The 19008-nt window shown below is 43.5% G+C and overlaps 1 long non-coding RNA gene across 4 annotated transcripts in view; it reads left to right on the top strand.

The window, feature by feature from the left end:
- LOC309328930 overlaps positions 1 to 16588 on the top strand; it is a 67890-nt gene extending 51302 nt beyond the window's left edge. For 3 of the 4 annotated variants that reach the window (XR_014150900.1, XR_014150901.1, XR_014150905.1), the window contains one exon: positions 8175 to 8937. This is a non-coding gene — a long non-coding RNA (uncharacterized lncRNA). Of the gene's footprint in view, positions 1 to 8174; positions 8938 to 15990 lie in introns of those variants that run through there. The other variant, XR_014150904.1, reaches the window with a different exon arrangement.
- The last annotated feature ends 2420 nt before the right edge of the window (positions 16589 to 19008 follow it).

A 19008-nucleotide genomic window follows, 5' to 3' on the forward strand; every position in this document is an offset into this window, starting at 1 on the left:
GCCAGATGATGCATTGTCCAGGGCCCTCTCAAATCTGGAACCCTTTCCACCCCTCTAGGGTTTTCTCTGGGAGGCCCATCTCATGTGGGAAGAACTGCCAGTTTAGCTAATGCAAAGTTCTTTGAAGGATGTGTTTTCAACTTCCAGGTCCCCCTTCAACCCTTTCCTCTAAAAATAAAAGAACAGGATTCCTGGAGCAGAGCATAGGGTCTCTGAGTGGAAACCTACACCCTCACTGGCTTAATTTAAAGACCCACAGCAAGGCTCCCTGCCTCTTTCAGGAAGATCTTTGCTTTACTCTTAGTAAAGTCACCACACAAAGCAGCCCATTACTTATGCATTCTCTCTCCCTGTCCCCCCCCCACCATCGCCTTGTTCCCCATACACAAGAAGGTGAAAATAATAGAATAAACATCATATACTTCATTATGATATCGGTTTACACTTCTAGCGCGCACAGAAAGAGGCCATTTCATCAAGCTAATTGCCTGAAAGTAAAAGAGAGGGAACTTTGGCTATTAGTCTATTATGGGGCTTTTTTCTTAATCACAAATAGGGGGCTGTGGATCCCCAGGGAGGATGTGTATTTCTAATTTACAATTGAACCACAGATCCAAGCAATCAATCTTGGGCAGCACTTTTACAGTATAATTGCTGCAACATCACAAATAAGAGAGAGTCAACGCCGAGTTTCAGCTTAGAGGTAGAGGATATTTACTAGGCATTGGTTTAGGATGGGGAGGGGGGGACAGAGAGTCACACACACACACACAGACTCCACAGCCATGAATATGCAATGAGGGCTCATTAGTGCCCTTGTGTTGCCATGACGAATGGCATTATCCCCAGACCGGTGCGGCCTAAACATGAATTTTATAACGACCCATTTATCATGACTTGTCATGGGCTTCTTTACTGTATCTTCCAGTAGCTTCTGTACCTTTCTTCACGTTGACATCAGAATTCTCCCTCTGCTTTTCTACCATTGACTTGATTATGGGCTCTTAGTTCTCTTTAAACAGTGAATGCTTATATAAAAATACATGCAAGGTCAGCAAGATGCTTCCACAATGGTAGAACTCATGGAACAGGTGGTCTCTGGGTCAGGAAGAGAGGTGTGCTTGTCCGGAGTTGTGGCAGGGTGGGTCAAAGATCCATTACTATTTCTGCAGCAGGGTCCTTGTCTCAAGCATGCTAGGGCTGCCCAATCAGCATGAAAGGAGAGGGTTTTAGCGACTGAGAATAAGTCTTCTCACTCTTTGTGCTGATTGGAGCCAATCAGAGTGAAAGGAGGTGAGTCAGCCACTGAGGACTGGTGCCCAGCGTCATTCTGAAGAATGATAGAACACTGAGGGAAGAGCACTAGAATCCAGCAGTGAAGTTGGATGGTGGGAAATTCAGGCCTGACAAAAAGGACTTCTTGATATAGTGCATAGTGAAATTATGGCATTTGCCATCAAAGCCCTGCCAGTGCTGGCCAGTGGTTAGGATTGCAGCCTAATAGGATCTATGGCAAGTAGTAATAATGTATGAAATGGCAGCTTTAAGATGGGAGCTGCTTTCCTACCACTTTTCTCCAGGGTTGCTCCATTGGCAACTCCAAGGTGTTGATCAGAGGAAAGAAAACTAAACACATAAATAAGAAGAAGAGGAGAGAGGAAGTAAACAAGAAACTGTCCATGGGACATTCCAACTTTAGGCTTGGAAGCAAACGGAAGAGGTTTAGAGCAAACAATTTGCTATAGAATGTTATGTAAGATTTTAGATTCCTGGGACAGTAAGATAAAGAAAGAATTTAGTCTCGATATCCTTCTGGTAAAACTTGCCAGTTAGCTATGCACAGCTTGATATGCTAGTGTTCTCTCTTTCCTCACCCCCTAAAAAAGGTTGCAATCTCCCCTTGCATATTTTGTTTTCCCCTTTTCCTTAACAAACAGGATGGAGCAGGCAAACTATATCCCTGTTTGCTCCACACTGGGTCCTTGCAAGCTGCTCTTTTAAAAAAAATAAATTCAAATGATTTCAGCTGTCCAATTTGAGAGAAGTTAACACTTTGCTAATTACAACCCGACTTAAAATAAGCAAGGCAAGCCCTCTTTGCCTTCTCTGCCACTGCTGTCTTTACTGACATCTTCAGTCATTAATGAGTTAATAAGAATCTCGGCCTCATCTGCGGAAAGATAAGGCTAGAAAGAAAGAAGAGCATTGTACACATAATGACAGGTTCCCTGTTGCCTCCTAAGATGCCATGGGTCAGCCATGTTAAGAATGTGTGTGTCCAATCATCTGCTGATGTTTATCAGAGGGGCCTGGAGCGCAACCTGACACAGGGCAGTTGGGGAGTTACAATGAATAAAGAATGGCTCCCCTGGCTTGTTGGCGGCTGTGTGAGAGCGCAAGGGGAGGGCGAGGAGGGGTGAGCTATATATACTAAAACACGATGACATGAGCAATCAGTAAAGCAATTACAAGACAAGTTATTGGATGAAGATGGCGCAAGGCTTCTGGGGCACTTTGAACGTGGGATCTGGGGCGGTCCAGCTCGCCACAAGAGGAGGGCTTAACTCTTCAAGCACCTAGATGAATGTCTAACCCTACAGGTCACAGTGGCAGCAAGGGGAAATGACGGGCATGGCATTGCCCGGAAGTGTTGGGCGTTGATGTAGCACTGTGTAACTTGTGGTTTCCAAGTCTGAATATAGTGCAACTCTTGGGGATTAGGAACCAGGGCAGGCTCAAGGTTGCTGTGTTAATTCACAGAGCCCTGAACAACTTGGGACCAAATTAGCTTAAGGACCACCTGATTCTTTATGCTCCACCTCAATTGCTGAGACTCTTTGAAGGGGCACTTTGGGCGGTCCCCCATGTCCCTGAGGGTTAGTTGACCTTTACCAAGAGCTGATCCTTTAGTGTGCCTTTGGAACTCCTTGTCAATAGAAAGTTAGCAGGAGTCATCCCTGCTTTCTTTAAAAATCTGTATTTTTTCAGACTGGCCTTTGACCCATGATGTTTTTTTTACCAACCAGTTTTTCTTCTTTTCTTTACCAACCAGTTCTTACTGATATTATTGCAGTTTTGTGGATTTTTTTTTATACACTGCCTTCTTGTATTTCCTATGAAAATGCAATTGATAAATATTTGAACAAATAAAATAAACCTAGTAATGTAGGAAGTTGCCTTCTACCAAGTCAAGACTATTGCTTCATTTAGCTCAGTATTGGCTATGCAGACATATGTCCATATCATGAGACTTGGTTTGTAGAATCTGAAATATTGTTTCCATTGTTCTATCATTGCACGAAGATTGATGCTGCATAATTTAGTGCCGCCCTCTCTCCTGGTCAATTTTATAGCCCTTATGGCTGTACACAGAGATTTGTAATAAGGTGTGGCCATCATGCACACACTGTTGGCAAACGCTCTTGGGGAGACGGCAACCCCCCCAGAAACTACCAGGCTATAAGGTAAGTCTATGATCTCACTCTCTGCCAAGGAGAACCTAAGGGGATTTTGTTTCTGACACCCCTATCGATTGAAAATGAACAAAACCAATGCATGTTGACTCATGACATTGGGTGTCATGTTACTTCCTGCTGCACATGTTCTTCAGACTTATAGAGGTTACTGGTTTAAGGGAGTCATTGTTAGGTTAGGGCTGTGTTAGTTGTATAAACCAGAGTTGGTAAACCTCAGCCCCAGGTCTCTCTGTTTCTCTCTTGGGGTCCTTCCCAGACATATCCTGGTTCTACCTGGATGAAGGTGGGAGTATGTGTGTATCCTACTATACAAAGCTAAGAGTCACAATTGCCACTTTTCCTCTGCCCCACCAACTTTTGCCTTTTATTCTGCACACTGCACACTGGCATGTAGCTCCTGAAAGACTGTCAGCAAGGCAATGCGGCCCCCAGGCTGAAAAATGTTCCTCACCTTTGATATAAATAAAAGTAAAACAACTAAAACTAGTAATAATATCAGTGTGGCCAAGGTCTGAATAATTAAAGAACCCGGGATGGGAGGTGGGATGGGGGGAGGCCCTCAGTAGGAATTTTAAATAAAGGCTGTTTGCTTTAGAGCTAAGAGACTTCTTCAAAGGCTTTCTCCCCACACCCATAGATTTTAAAAAATCGTCTGAGCATTTAAAAGTGTATTTCTCTTGCATATTCCTAACACATGCTTTCCTTAAACATAAATCCTGCACCGACCTAGGACTGTTCATTAAATAACAAGCAGGGTTGTGGGTTGTTGCCTTTTTTAAAAAAAAAAATCCAACAGTTTAAGAACTCCTTCTTCTTTAATTTGAAAATTAACTTGTTGCCTAAAGGTAACACTTCTCCGTTGACAAAATAATGGTAAGAGATTGACCTTTTCATGAATGGATTACAGGCAAGAAATAATATACTTTGTCACAGAGCATTAACTGTGCCTGTTGAAAAGGTAAAGACTGTGTACAGAGCTTATGATGTCAGTGGCTCCCTTAAAAATATTAATTATGTCAGTTAAAACACTTGAAGTTGTTGAGTCGGTGTCACATCCTGATGACTGGCATCTCTTAAATTCTCCTGCTTACAGCTCCATCTCAAAGAAAACAAAAGTAGTCATTGGGGGCGGGGGAGGGAGGAAGAGAATCCCCCTTTCTGTTCCTGAACCCAAGAGCCTGCTGGAATATGGACAGCAAATGTGGAATTCTTCTAAGGAGGTGGGGGAGAGAATTTAGTCCTGATTTGTGATGGGTATCATGTTACCTTCAGCTGCACATGTTCTTAAGACTTATGGATGTTATTGGTTGAAGTGGGGGGTTATTTTCTGTACCGTGTTAGATCTACACATTGCTTATTTGAATGCAGAATCTGGGTCCCTTTGGACCACATCTGATTTTTTGTTTGTTTGTGCATGTAACAGGCTATGCTTTATTTATTTATTCTGATTTAGAAAGATTTATAAACTCCCTAATCAAACAGCTCTCTAAGCTGTGTACACAATAAAACTGCAGATAAGACACAGCTAAAAGCCACAAAACTATTAAAAAACAAATATAAGTAAGACAATTATAATTAAAGCACAGATAAAATCAGTAAAACTTTTAGAACCAAAATAGGTAACTGAATTATATGTTCTGGGTTGGCTTGCATCTAAAACCACTTAGTGAGGCTGCCTGCTTAATGTCAAAGGACTCTGAAAGACCTCCTGCCCTGTGTATATCTCATTTATTTATTTAATACCTGGCTCTTCCTCCACAAAGAGCCCAGAGCAGCAAACAGAAACACAAGCTAAAAACAACAAAAAAGCAAAAACATTCTAAAACATTTAAAACATTCAAAAAACTGTTGCAATTAAAAGCATCTAAAAGCAGTTTCTGTTACCCCCCCCATTATTCCATGCAGTGGTCATGGGGCTGGCCAGAACAGTCACCAAGTGCAAGCGTGAACGGGAATGTTTTCAAATTCCTCCTGAAAGTTAATGATGATGGAGACAGGCGCGCCTTGCTGGGGAGGGCATTCCACAACTGGGGAAACCAGGGAAGAACACTGGGATCAGTTGGATTTGGCACTGCACCCTGCATAGGGTGGTAACTGGAAAAAGTCATCTTCTAGTATTGACACTATATAGGGCATATATAAAATGGGACTTAGAAGGATATTGTATTAGATACCTGGGGGCCAGATTGTTGTGGGTGGAAGTGTCTGAAACTGACCCCTGAAGAAGAAGCACCTGGCCTCATGCTGGGACACTGCCCTCCTTCCCAGACAGAGAGCATATGCAGAGGAGAAGAATAGAATAGATGTACCTGGTCTGCCCCTACCAAAAGCACTCTCTTTCTCTGCCTTAGGGATAAAGTCAGGCAACAGATCTGGATGCAGGAAAAGCAGCTAAAAGCAACATTGGGAAAAGGCAGTACCACTCCCAACTTGTGGAACAAGACCCTCCTGGCAGTGGAGGGTGGCCCATTATAGCAAATGGGGCACTGCCCACTAACCTAAGCTTGTTCTCAGCCCCGCCCCCACCTGCCTGCCTTCCTACTTACAATCAGGGCAGAGGATAGCGCTGTCTGACAGGTTCCTCCTCTGTCTTAGTAATGTCTCTTGTAGAACTCAACAGGCAGGAGGATGGGGACAAAACTAGAATTAGTTGGCTCTGCCTGTCATCAGCTCTGGCTCCACCTACTTTTGGCTCCCTGCCTCCTACTCCAACAGTCTCCATGGACACCTGTTGCCCTGGGTCTATGGTGGCCATCTTCTGGGAGACTCTCCTCATGAAAATGAAAATTTGTCAGCATTTTAGAGAGAAATTTTCCTAACCTTCAGATTTTGTATGCACTCTTGACTTATAGACACATTTCTGCAAGCAATACCCCCCCCCCCCATTTATGCACATGGTTGGAGATCTGCCTCGCAAAATTCAGTGAACTTTGAATAGTGCAGGATATTGTTTCGGTATTGCATTTTGTTTCAATGCATTTGGTAGTTTCTCCTTTTAATGCAAACTGAATTGATTTTCTCCCCCATCTCTACTGAGGAGTGTGGCCTGTGGAAATGAGCTGTAGGGAGTTCCAATGGTCAGATATAAAGGCTTGCAGGGACCCCATTTGGCCTCAAAGCCTGAGGGTCCCCTTCTCTGATATAAAGAGATTCCACCCTCAAAGGAACAGGCAAATACGGAGCCTAGGCACTCATGGTGAGTTAATTCAGCAACACCAAGACCTGCATTAAACAATGTTTGGAAGATGAAGAGTTTAAAAGACCCTGAGAAAGAAACAAAACAACAGGCATTCAACCTGGTACTGAAAAGACCACAAAGTGGGTGCCAGGGAGAATATTTCACAGCCAGGGAGCTAACACTGAAAGGGATTTCTCCAATAGTTACCCCTCACACTTTGCTTGCTGGGTGCACCCAAGAAGGGCTTTGGAGGATGATCTCTAGGTCCAGGTAAGTACACATAGGAAGAGACAATCCTCAGTGTAGAGCAATAGAATTGTAGAGTTGGAAGAAACACCAAGGTCATCTAGTCAAACATCTTGCAATGCAGGAACCACAGCTAAAGAATCCCTGACAGATGGCCATTAAACCTCTGTTTAAAAACCTCCAGTGAAGGAGTCTCTGTCACCTTCCAAGGTAGTCCATTTCACTGTTGAACAGCTCTTGCCACTAAAAAGTTCTTCCTAATGTTTACTCAGAATCTCCTTCTTATCATTGGTTCGGGCCTGGGGAAACCCAGACAGATGGGTGGGTATAAACTAATAATAATAATAATAATAATAATAATAATAATAATAATAATAATCCTATCCTCTTGAGTAACAGGAAAGAAGCCCTTGTGACAGCCCTTCAGATATAAGAAGATGCCTATTGTATCACCTCTAGATCTTCTCTAGGTCAAAGATACCTAATTCCCTCAACCATTCCTCATAAGGCTTGGTTTCCAGACCCTTGTCCATCTTGGTTGCCCTCCTCTGCACACGTTCCAGCTTGTCAATCACCACCACCACCTTTCTTAAACTGTGGTGCCCAGAACTGGACACAGTGCTCCAGGTGGGGCATCTCACTTTGAACTGAGTTGGAAGATGGGCTGGAAAGGATGGCCCTTCCTTGCAGAAAATTTAGGCAGATAGGAAACTTTTTATGGGGACACTCCCAGCTCTACCTGAATTGCGAGGACCTTCATGCACAGCAGATGCTTTGCCACTGAACCAGGGCACTTCCACATAGTTCTCAAGTGCTGTCTCCATGATATGCGATAAATGTGCAAATGCCAAACATTCCTTCCTCTGTAGAAGTTCAGAAAAGTTCTACGCGGTGACTAAACCACACGGGTTTGGGGTTTATTATGCAGATGGATTCTGCACTCTTCTGTTTTTCACCACCCCTCCCTTTTATCCACTTTTTGTGGATAAAATGTTTTGAATTAGAATAGCTTACTCAAGGTCACTGAAGGCATATGGTCCTGCTCAAAACTTTAAACAAAACATTAGTTTTTACAACCCTTTGTAATTTGGTATTGTATACAACACGGTCATCGACGGGCTCACTGTAATCTTTTTCAGTGGGTGACAGAAATATGAGAGGCAAATTTATAAGCCATTTAGTGAAGCATTTAATCAATTTCATGCATAGGAAATAACTCCAATTGCTTTGCTTTATCAATCTTCCTTTTATTCCCCCACCCCGCCATCCTGCAGAAATGCTGTTGTCGTGCTTTCCAGATATACGGAAAAGCTGGAACAATTGACGATGGATGCAGACTCTTGCAGTGCATCAGGAAACTTCTGAGGACCAACTTAGTTTGCCATTCATTGCCAGCTTCAAGAATCCCATGTTTTTGGAAACTGTGAACAAGTTTCCAGGGAGGGTGCAGGGAGGAAGAATTTTGAACATTTGCAGAGAGCAGCACAGCGCCATAGTTATTTATTAAACCCTCCTAGCCTAGAATGACCTCCTGACATTGCACAGAGGAGCAATTCCTAAAGTATCCACAATGGCTCAAACATATAAAGGTGATCTAGGTAGCTCTGCCAGGGTGCCAAAATTAGGAAGGGGCCATATCCCAAAGGCAGAACATATGTTTGGCATCCAGAAAGTCTCCACTCCAGGCTCCATGATCCTGACTTAAATCATGGGCAAGGGAGGGGGGAATTTCTGTTGAGAGCTGCATTCCCTCAGAGGTAATCTATTGGTAAGAGCAGGAAGCAAAAAATGGAGCCAGACCTAAACATACCATTTTTCTTTTTTCTTTTTGCTAACCTAGTCTCCCTCCACCCTCCCTCTCCCCAGGACTTTTTCTCCTCTCTCTTTCCCACCCAGGGAAGGGACAATTTTCTCTTGCTGGAGGTCTCAAATGATTGCTTGCAGAGACCTTATTTATTAACAAATAAATTTACACCATGTGCAACAATGGCTCTTATTCTTTATTATGCTGTATTCATTCATTCATTCTGTTATTCTTTATTTAACCTTTTCAGTGTGGGTGGCGCTGTGGTCTAAACCACAGAGCCTAGGGCTTGCCAATCGGAAGGTCGGCGCTTCGAATCCCCACGATGGGGTGAGCTCCCATTGCTCAGTCCTGGCTCCTGCCAACCTAGCGGTTCGAAAGCACGTCAAAGTGCAAGTAGATAAATAGGTACCACTCTGGTGGGAAGGTAAACAGCGTTTCCGTGCACTGCTCTGGTTCGCCAGAAGCAGCTTGTCATGCTGGCAACATGACCCGGAAGCTGTCTGCGGACAAACACTGGCTCCCTCAGCCTATAGAGCGAGATGAGCGTGCAACCCCAGAGTCGTCTGCGACTGGACTTAATGGTCAGGGGTACCTTTACCTTTTACCACATGGATCCAGAGATCTGGGCTCCCATAATAATAGAATGTTTGACAAATGCGAAGAGCCACACGCTGACCACTGGATGTTAGTGCCTAACGTGTTCCTTGGTAGTATAGGCTCATGTAGGTTCAGATTAGCGAAGAGCCATTGGGAGAGCTTATTTTTCTGAATTTGGTTAGGCCTTTTAAAAAGCCTGCTCAGGATTGTGATCACTTCATTATTATGCATGGATCCTGGTCACAGTGACCCTTATTTCTCTGTCTCTGCCCCTTTTCATGCCGCCCACCCCGCACCCACCAGCTAATGGCTTTGAGCAGAGTTGGAGAAATGTGAAAAGCATGCGGCAAATCGTACTAGATGAGCGTTCCCCATCCTAGTGCCCTCTAGATGCTTTGGACTACAACTCCCATCATGCTGGTTGGCACTGATGGAATCAAAAACTTATGGAAGACACCTGGTTGGTGAAGGCTGAGCTAGATGATCTGAAGGGGGAAAGGACAGAGAAACTAGATTTGTAGTTGCTCATTTTGACACATTTATAGTACACTCCTCCTATGCATGTTTACTCAGAATTGTTGGTTTAGTAGGGCTTACTCACATTAAGTGTGCTTAGGACTGTAGCATTAAAATGCAATTCTGTGCATGTTTACTCAGAAGTAAACCTGTCTGTGTTCAGCTGGGCTTACTCTAAGGATTGCAACTTTACTGTCAAGTCTACTCCAGCCTAGCAATAAAACCATCTCTCTCTCTCTGTTTTCAAAACATAGTATTTTATGGAAGTAATTTATATATGAAAAAGAAGGAGGCGATTCTCAATATTATCTTTATCTTCTAGACATAAAGTCACAAACAACTCCAGTAATCAAAATTTACTACAACTGTAATAGGTTTTGGCACCATTTATGTATTGCAAGAAATGTTAACACAATGTTGACTTCCTGAGCTAGGGCTAGAAAGTTTCTTTTCTTTTTTCTTTTTTAAAGCCCAATTTCATTATAAAACATATAGTGTATTCGTGGCTTTTATGATGTTGGAGAGATTAACTCTCATAAATAAGATTGCTTGTACCTTCTTCTAATCAAAAAGCCGACACTATCTGTGATGGTGCGCAAGCGAAATAAGAAGAAAAGTATTTCAGTATGTAATATGTGTGGCATCAGGGGCAATGGGCAATGAGGGCATAAATGCAGTAGGACAGCTGTGCTTGATTTCTGTCACTGCATAATAATAATAATAATAATAATAATAATAATAATAATAATTTATATCCCACCCATCTGGCTGGGTTTCCCCAGCCACTCTGGGTGGCTCCCAACAGAATATTAAAAATACGATAAAACATCAAACATTAAAAACTTCCCTAAACAGGGCTGCCTTCAGATGTCTTCTAAAAGTCAGATAGTTGTTTATTTCCTTGACATCTGATGGGAGGGCATTCCACAGGGCGGGTGCCACTACGAAGAAGGCCCTCTGCCTGCTTCCCTGTAACCTTACTTCTTGCAGGGAGGGAACTGCCAGAAGACCCTCTGAGCTGGACCTCAGTGTCCAGGCTGAAAGATGGGGGTGGAGACGCAATTTAGGGCTTTAAAGGTCAGCACCCACACTTTGAATTGTGCTCGGAAATGTACTGGGAGTCAATGTAGGTCTTGCAGGACCAGTGTTATGTGGTCTCGGCGGCCACCAGTCTAGCTGCTGCATTCTGCATAAAGAGATGGGCAGGCTATTAATAGAAATGGAGATACTTGATAACTTTTTCACTTTCTGGAAGGTTGCTGAGTCTTTCTGTCATGTCATTTAAATTAACTGGTGCAGCCATGTTCAAATTTGTAGTGATAGCACTCCTCAAGGAAGTTTCAAGTCCTCATGATGGAACAGAGGATTTTGGAGGTGGGGAGGGGGTGTTGTAGCACTGTGCCCTAGAAGACAAAAACCATCGAATTAAATAAGGCCCTGACATTATTACAGCATTCTTTATTTCAAAGGATTTTGTATTTCTTTTCTAGTTTGGGTCAAGGTGCAAATGATCAGTACACCATACATGGGAATACTGGTGCAGAGGAAACTGGGTGGGTATGGGAGATGCAAGGCAGCCTGTGGATTCAAAAACTAGAGTTCTTGTATGTAGCCAGCATCAATGTACCTCTCCTGCTAAAAACTGATCAATGGAATAATGGAGCAAGGCAGAGTTTACTGGCTGCCGGTACATTGATGCTGGCTACATACAAGAACTCTAGTTTTACTGGTTAGATCAGTAAATTACAGGCTGCTGAACAATCCATCCCCTATGGGAAGGCCCTAATGGAACCTGGATCAGCCAATTGGAAGTTTTCCTCAGAAGGTTCATTCTGCACATGCACCTCCCCAATTGGTCCCTCTATCCTGCCTCCTCCCATCACCAATTCCTTCCTTTGGAATAGTCTCGTTGCCTTGCCCTCAGAAAGCAATTCTGTAAACATGGATTATGCGATATAAAGACCAGCTTTCCTCCACTACAATTATGTCCCTGGCTAATGGTAGTGTCTGGCCAGCTCGCTTCCTTGGCCATTTAAAGGGACACTCACCCTGCTTTCCAAGTCGGCATCTATCAAAGAGACACATTGATTTCCTTTCTAGGGGGAAGCACATATTTCTTCCCTCTTCCTAAGTAGATAAATCTGACAGCTTTTAATCAAATGTAGTTGTTCACAAGTAGAGAAATGTTTCCACCAGCACAGAGCGAAACATTAAAAACACAACAAAAAAATAATCTGGTGGCAGCTTTGTTCTGGGCACCCTCCTCTTCCACGACACACACCTGTGCTCTGAAAACCTAAGTGTATGCACGAGCCGTTAACATTTCAGAATGCCCCGAGGGCAGGTTTAACTTTACTACCCTCCCAACATAATACCTTCCTTGTAGTGGTAACCATGAATACTGCTATAGTTAAAGGTCTGCTAGTGGTTCCACCATAAACTCTCCTGTTTTCCAGGTTTTTACAACTCTGCCGTAAAAAAAACTCTCTCCAAGTTGCAGCTCAGCAAGGAAGACGGGATTCAGAGGGGGGTGGGGGAGGCAGGTGAGATACACATGGACCCATCTAGCTTGTAAAATTAGCTTTTCTTGTTTATAGATGTGCTTTCCTTCAGCTCGTGGGTTTGATGCTGTGTATGCGTATGTGTGTGGAAGAAAAGCAGTCAAGCCAGCCACCCCCATCAAAACACAATCAAATTTCATCCAATCTAAAAAAGGTCAAAACATTCCCACTTTCTTTTTCTGGTTTAAGCTTGAGTACTAAAAGTCTGGCTAATCATTTTTTATTAAAATTTTCTATTACACATTTTCCACATTTATACATTAGCCAATTAAACAATACATCGAACGTCAACTTCCCTTCCCACTGCTTCCTTGGTTCCTTTTAATATCCCATTATTACTGCATATTCTGATTACTCCATATATAAAAGTCCAGCTAATCAGGTTGGCTGGGAATGTGTCCTAACAGGGCCGGGCCTATCGTTAGGCAGAGTGAAGCAATTGCCTCGGGTGGCAATGTTCATTACACCTGATCCTCCTGAGCCTCCTAGGAAACACTTTCTGTTGGAGACCAAAGCTATATGCACCACAGGCCTATTATATACTCACTAAACTGCCTCGCTGCACTCAACTGCACTGAAGTAAGATTCAGCTGCCAGTCCAGTCAGCTTCTTCATCTGAAATTAGGAGGTCACCATCTTGTCCTTTGCCTCAGGAGCTCCTTGCTTTAAAAGATGCTTGGGCTTAAGGTTGGGTGAAGATGTCAATTTTAGTTTCTGTCATAGCACTGGATCAGACTGCAATTAAAAGCACATAAGACTGAGTCCACATTCTGGGAACTGTAGTTTGCTAAGGGTGCTGAAAGTTGTTAGGTGACCCTTAGTCCTCTCACAGAGCAACAGTTCTCAGAGTGGCTTAACAATCAATCCATATTTAAAGGGAACTAATGGAATTGTGGCTCTGTGAGGGGAATAGGGATCGCCTAACAACTCCTAGCACCTTTAACAAACCATAGTTCCCAGGATTCTCTGGGGGTAAGCCTTTGCTTGAGAAATCTCTATGTGGGACAAGAAGCTACAGTTAGAACTGGATATGGAACAACTGATTGGTTCAAAATTGGGAAAGGAGTACGACAAGGCTGTATTTTGTCTCCCTGCTTATTTAACTTATATGCAGAATTCATCATGCGAAAGGCTGGGCTGGATGAATCCCTAGCCGGAATTAAGATTGCCGGAAGAAATATCAACAACCTCAGATATGCAGATGACACAACCTTGATGGCAGAAAGTGAGGAGGAATTAAAGAACCTTTTAATGAGGGTGAAAGAGGAGAGCGCAAAATATGGTCTGAAGCTCAACATCAAAAAAACGAAGATCATGGCCACTGGTACCATCACCTCCTGGCAAATAGAAGGGGAAGAAATGGAGGTAGTGAGAGATTTTACTTTCTTGGGCTCAATGATCACTGCAGATGGTGACAGCAGCCACGAAATTAAAAGACGCCTGCTTCTTGGGAGAAGGGCAATGACAGGCCTAGACAGCATCTTGAGAAGTAGAGACATCACCTTGCCAACAAAGGTTCGTATAGTTAAAGCTATGGTTTTCCCAGTAGTGATGTATGGAAGTGAGAGCTGGACCATAAAGAAGGCTGATCGCCGAAGAATTGATGCTTTTGAATTATGGTGCTGGAGGAGACTCTTGAGAGTCCCATGGACTGCAAGAAGATCAAACCTCTCCATACTGAAGGAAATCAACCCTGAGTGCTCACTGGAAGGACAGATTGTGAAGCTGAGGCTCCAGTACTTTGGCCACCTCATGAGAAGAGAAGACTCCCTGGAGAAGACCCTGATGTTGGGAAAGATGGAGGGCACAAGGAGAAGGGGACGGCAGAGGACGAGATGGTTGGATAGTGTTTTCGAGGTTACCAGCATGAGTTTGACCAAACTGCGGGAGGCAGTGGAGGACAGAGGTGCCTGGCGTTCTCTCGTCCATGGGGTCACGAAGAGTCGGACACGACTAAACGACTAAACAACAACAACAACAAAGCCTTTGCTGTTTAAAGTGCTTTAAATGTATGGTGTGAATGTGTCTTCAGTTTCTCATTTTTTCCAGTCTTAGATTTATTTCTCCACACTTCCACATCACTTTATGATTTTTTTAAAAAAATAATTTGGTATAAGTTTCTCATAAGGTATACATATTTTCATGCAAAGTTTCATAATACATACATTTTTGCACAGCAATTTTGACTTAATATGTTTCATTTTTGCAGGCCATTTTCACTAATATATGCATTTTATGCACACATTTCTCTAGATGGATTTTTGTGCGCATAACATGGCTAGAGAACTGCATTGCACAATCTAGAAGACTGTGTATTTCGGAGGATAACTGTTTTTCAGTTTGTGTATTGTTTCGCGAAAATATGAATTTTCACCTTTCAATGTAAATGGAATCCAATTCTTCCCCGCATCCCTGTTCAGCCACCATAGCATTGCTAGAGTGTGTTACTTCTGTGGATCCTCAACCCACAACCATCTCCGTGTCTCAAAAGAGCAGAAAAGCTGCATTACTGATTTGAAAAGTAAATTTCAAGGTTTCTTTTCTATGTGGTTCCAATGGGGGGGGGGTGTTATCCATCCATCCCCCTTTTAGTTGATTGTTAGACACCTTGAATTATTTGCATGATAATGCCCCACTATAAATGGATTATATTGTAACCTATTGAGCTTTGTTGGTTTAATGCTGACAATGGCATGATTCGGAAGTAAGATAGCAAATGGACTCTTTAGAGAAATTTCTTTTGATAAGCATGAGGGAAAGAAGTTGGGTGGACAGGGAAGATAGAAGAGGCGTTGAATGAGAAGAGTGGCGGTGAAAGGAGAGAAGGCTATACATGAAGCAGGGAGTGTTCTGCTAGGGAAAAAACAACAAATCCAAATTTTGCATCCCTTTCCAGTTGTGATGGATTTGGATACAGGAAATTAATGAATCATTGTAGTATATTTCAACAGGATTATGTACATTTCTAGGGAGCAGATTGGCCCTTTACCAGCTATAGTAGCTAGCAAAGAAACAAAATAGCTGGGCCATCACTGCCGACAGGCCCAGCAACATCCAAAGGCTGGGATGGATCGCACCCTGCACCTTGCAGAGTCAGGCTGAGGTTGCCAATGGGCTCTGCACTGGTGGTAGCAACACGCAGCTGTAGCTTGCCCAGCCCTCCCCATTGCCACCTCACCACTGCACTTACTTGACCTGTGGGTTCTGCATCACAGGCTCTACTGGTCAAAATGGGAGCCTCAGCGACCACCCTCTCCCACCAGAAACAAACCAGGACTGCTCCAACAAAATGCACATGGCAAAAAGCAGCGCTAGGCCCTGGTGGGCTGCCCCCTTACCCGCTTGTGATTGGCCAAGTGGATAGCCAGTCAATCAGGAATTTTTCCCTTCACTTCTCACTTCCCTCTGTGGCCCCCAGACTCTTGCTGTGGCCTCACATTAATGCATTTTCCTCCTGTGGCCGCCTTAGAATGTCCTGCCCCCCCCCATTTGGGGAGCACTATTAGGGAAACTGCCCTCTAAACCTCAACCAACCCCAATCTTCCTCCCTTCTTATTTACAACCAGTCCAGAGTGTGATGCTAAGTGTCAATTTTCTTTCCCCCCTTAGTCTCAATGTTGTCTTCCTTGTAGAACTCAGCAGGAAGAAGGATGGGGACAAAGATAGTCTCAGTTGGCTCTGCCTGTCATTGGCCTTGGCACCACCTTGGGCTTCTTGTCTTCCACCTTGCCAGTCCCAATGGACACCAGGCACAGCTGCCTTCCAGCCCAACACTGGCCCATTAAGACCTCCAACTGATCCAACCAGGCAACCCTTTCGTGATGTCTTATTTAAGTTCCTGTTGCTAACGGTCCACATTTTATTTTCTCTTTGACTCTTTCTTCCTCTTGATGAATTGAGAAATATTGTCTTCAAAAGCACTTTGATCAATGTTTTCTAAAAATAAAGCGAGGAAGTTTCTCTTGGAAAAAAAGAGTTGACAGAGGCCTTTGAAATTGTGGAGTGGAACTAAACTATTAGCCAACCTACTGTGCACCATCACGAGAAAGCCTGATCCCATTTAAGCCCCACTATGCATTGCCAGAACACTTTAAAGAGAACACGGAACTCGGTGTTTTCTTAAGTCTATGAAGCACAACAACACTAAAAAAGTATATATTTTAAAAAATTGGCTTCTGCACATTATTCACCAAATAAAGAACGTTGACAACAACACAGACTGAAATCTCTTCTCTGTGTGTATGTTTGTTTCTTGCTTCATTGAAGTCAATGGGATTGCACGGATGTCAAAAGAATTTTGCTCTTTGAACGTTTCAGTGCTTTGCTGAAAAGCTTAACCGATACTTTGTTTCACAGAGGCATTTAGTCTAGTTTAGACCCAGGGTTGTTGGTCCCCCACCCATTGCTTTTCTCCAACCACAACTAAAAGAAGGAGGAAAATCCATTAAAATGAAAGCTGGTCACTAGTTAATTTAGAGTTGAATTCACACATATGGGTTTGATATTTGATGACTGTTAGCTCAAGGGGCAATGCCATCCTTAGACACCCATAAAATCATGAACTGGTTGGTTTGGAGGAACTTTTTTGGGGGAAAAACAGTAATATTTTTATCATCATCATCACCCTCCATTTACACACGTGTGAATCCAGTATCACATTATCACAGATCTGATGAAAAAGATGAAGGAGTTTTAGAATATCCCACAATTTGCACATTCAGCTGACAATCCTCATGAGTAAAGTTGTCAAGTGTAAAGAAGTCAAAGGCTGTGGATTTGTGTGGGAGACAGATTTATAGGGACTTATTTGTGTACTCCCCCACCCATCCAATGTGGGCCCTAATCTGACCAGGGACAATCTGAAACAACACATCCCAGATGAATCAGGGCCCTTGCATACTCTTTAATTGGGGTGACTGAGAGGGTGAGTGATGACGCACCCAGGTAGTCTGAGCTATGTCTCCTCCTCCCCCATTCCCCTCACTGCTCAACCACCCCCTTTTTAAGAGTCCCAGATCCCAGCTTGACCAGAATCTATCCAATTCAGTTCGGGATCTGGGATTTGGCCATAGCTGCTGCACAGATCTAGCTCTTAGCATTATGGCAATGGAAGCCATTGCATAGCTTACCAATATTACCGGTCATTTACAAGACGAATCGAGGCAAGCTACGTTGAGCAGACCACAATAGTGAGCTGAAAAGTTGACACTCATAAAAATGTAAGAATAGCCTTGCTTGATCAGGTCAAAGTCTGATGTAGTTCTGCATTATGTTTGCATGGTGGCCAACCACATGCCTCAATGGGAAGCCCATCATCTGGTATTCAGAGGCAAGCCACCGCTGCCACTGGAATAGAACTTAGCCATTATGGCTAGTAGCTTTATCTTCCATGGATTTGTCGAATCCTTCTTTAAAGCCATCAAAGTGGCTGAATGCCAGTAATCTCAGACAAATCTTGTATAAATAGAACAATGAGTCCACATCTGCTCATGTCTATTTACTTGGCAGTCACCACATATGGGCCTTGTCTTGGTTTTCCACAACATTTTGAAGATCATTTGTGAAAGGTTGTTGCCAAAGTAATCCAAAGTCCTGGCTTTCAGTTCACATCTTTACAGTTCGGAAAGGCAGGTAGCAACTGGCTACTGGGCAAAGCGCCTGGGTCTATCCTGCAGGAGTTGACAGGGGGAGGAAGCATGGACCCAGAAGAGGCTGGACATCTGCTGGTTTCTCTGGTACTTTATATCAGGGATGGGGAACCTTTCCCAGCCTAAGGGCCACATTCCTTCATTGTTAACCTTCTGGGGGCCATAAACCAGTGGTAGGCAAGGCCAGAGACAAAAGGTGGATTGGAACAGAGGCAAAAGTGGGTGGAGCAATGGTTCTGACTCTTATCTTTCTATAATAGGCTATATTCAAGTCAGAGGTTTATATCCATCCTTCTTCCAGGCAAGCAATAGTTCAAACATACATTCCAACCAGATAAAAGCCTTTGATGAGGGCATGTAGGTTCAGGGCTTGGAGGAGAAGTGAGGGCCAGTTAAAGAAGTTGTGAGGGCTGCATTTGGCTTATGGAGCTGAGTTTCCCAACCATGCTGCCCATGGAGCTAGCTGATGATGGAGACCTCTGCATGCTCTTGGTCTTGGCTCTGAGAAGCAACAGTGGTTAGCGATTTGGGGTCACAGGGGGTCAAAGACCCATTACTATTTCTGAAGCAGGGTTGCTGTCTCCAGAGGCCCATTGCCACCCAATTAGCATTAAAACAGAGTTTTTTTAGTCACTGTATGAGGCAAAGCTAAGTGTTTAGGAAAACTGAAAACACAAGACGCTTCAGTTTCAAGAGAATGGTGTGCAAGTTCTGTTAAGTACAGTGGAACTTCATGGAAAACACAGATTAAGTCATTCTGAAACATGGTATCAGAGCACTTGGAATCATTTGCCCATGTACGTACACAGAGAAGAGTAGATCTAGATGAAAGGTAACATACGGAGATCTGCATTGATTGTTGTAATACATTCCTAATTACAGTGGTACCTCGGGTTACAAACACCTTGGGTTTCAAACACTTCGGGTTACAGACTCCGTTAACCCGGAAGTAGTATCTCGGGTTAAGAACTCTACCTCA

The sequence above is a fragment of the Podarcis erhardii genome (assembly GCF_964252035.2).
Source record: "Podarcis erhardii genome assembly, chromosome: 14".
In the NCBI taxonomy this organism is placed as follows: Eukaryota; Metazoa; Chordata; class Lepidosauria; order Squamata; family Lacertidae; genus Podarcis; species Podarcis erhardii.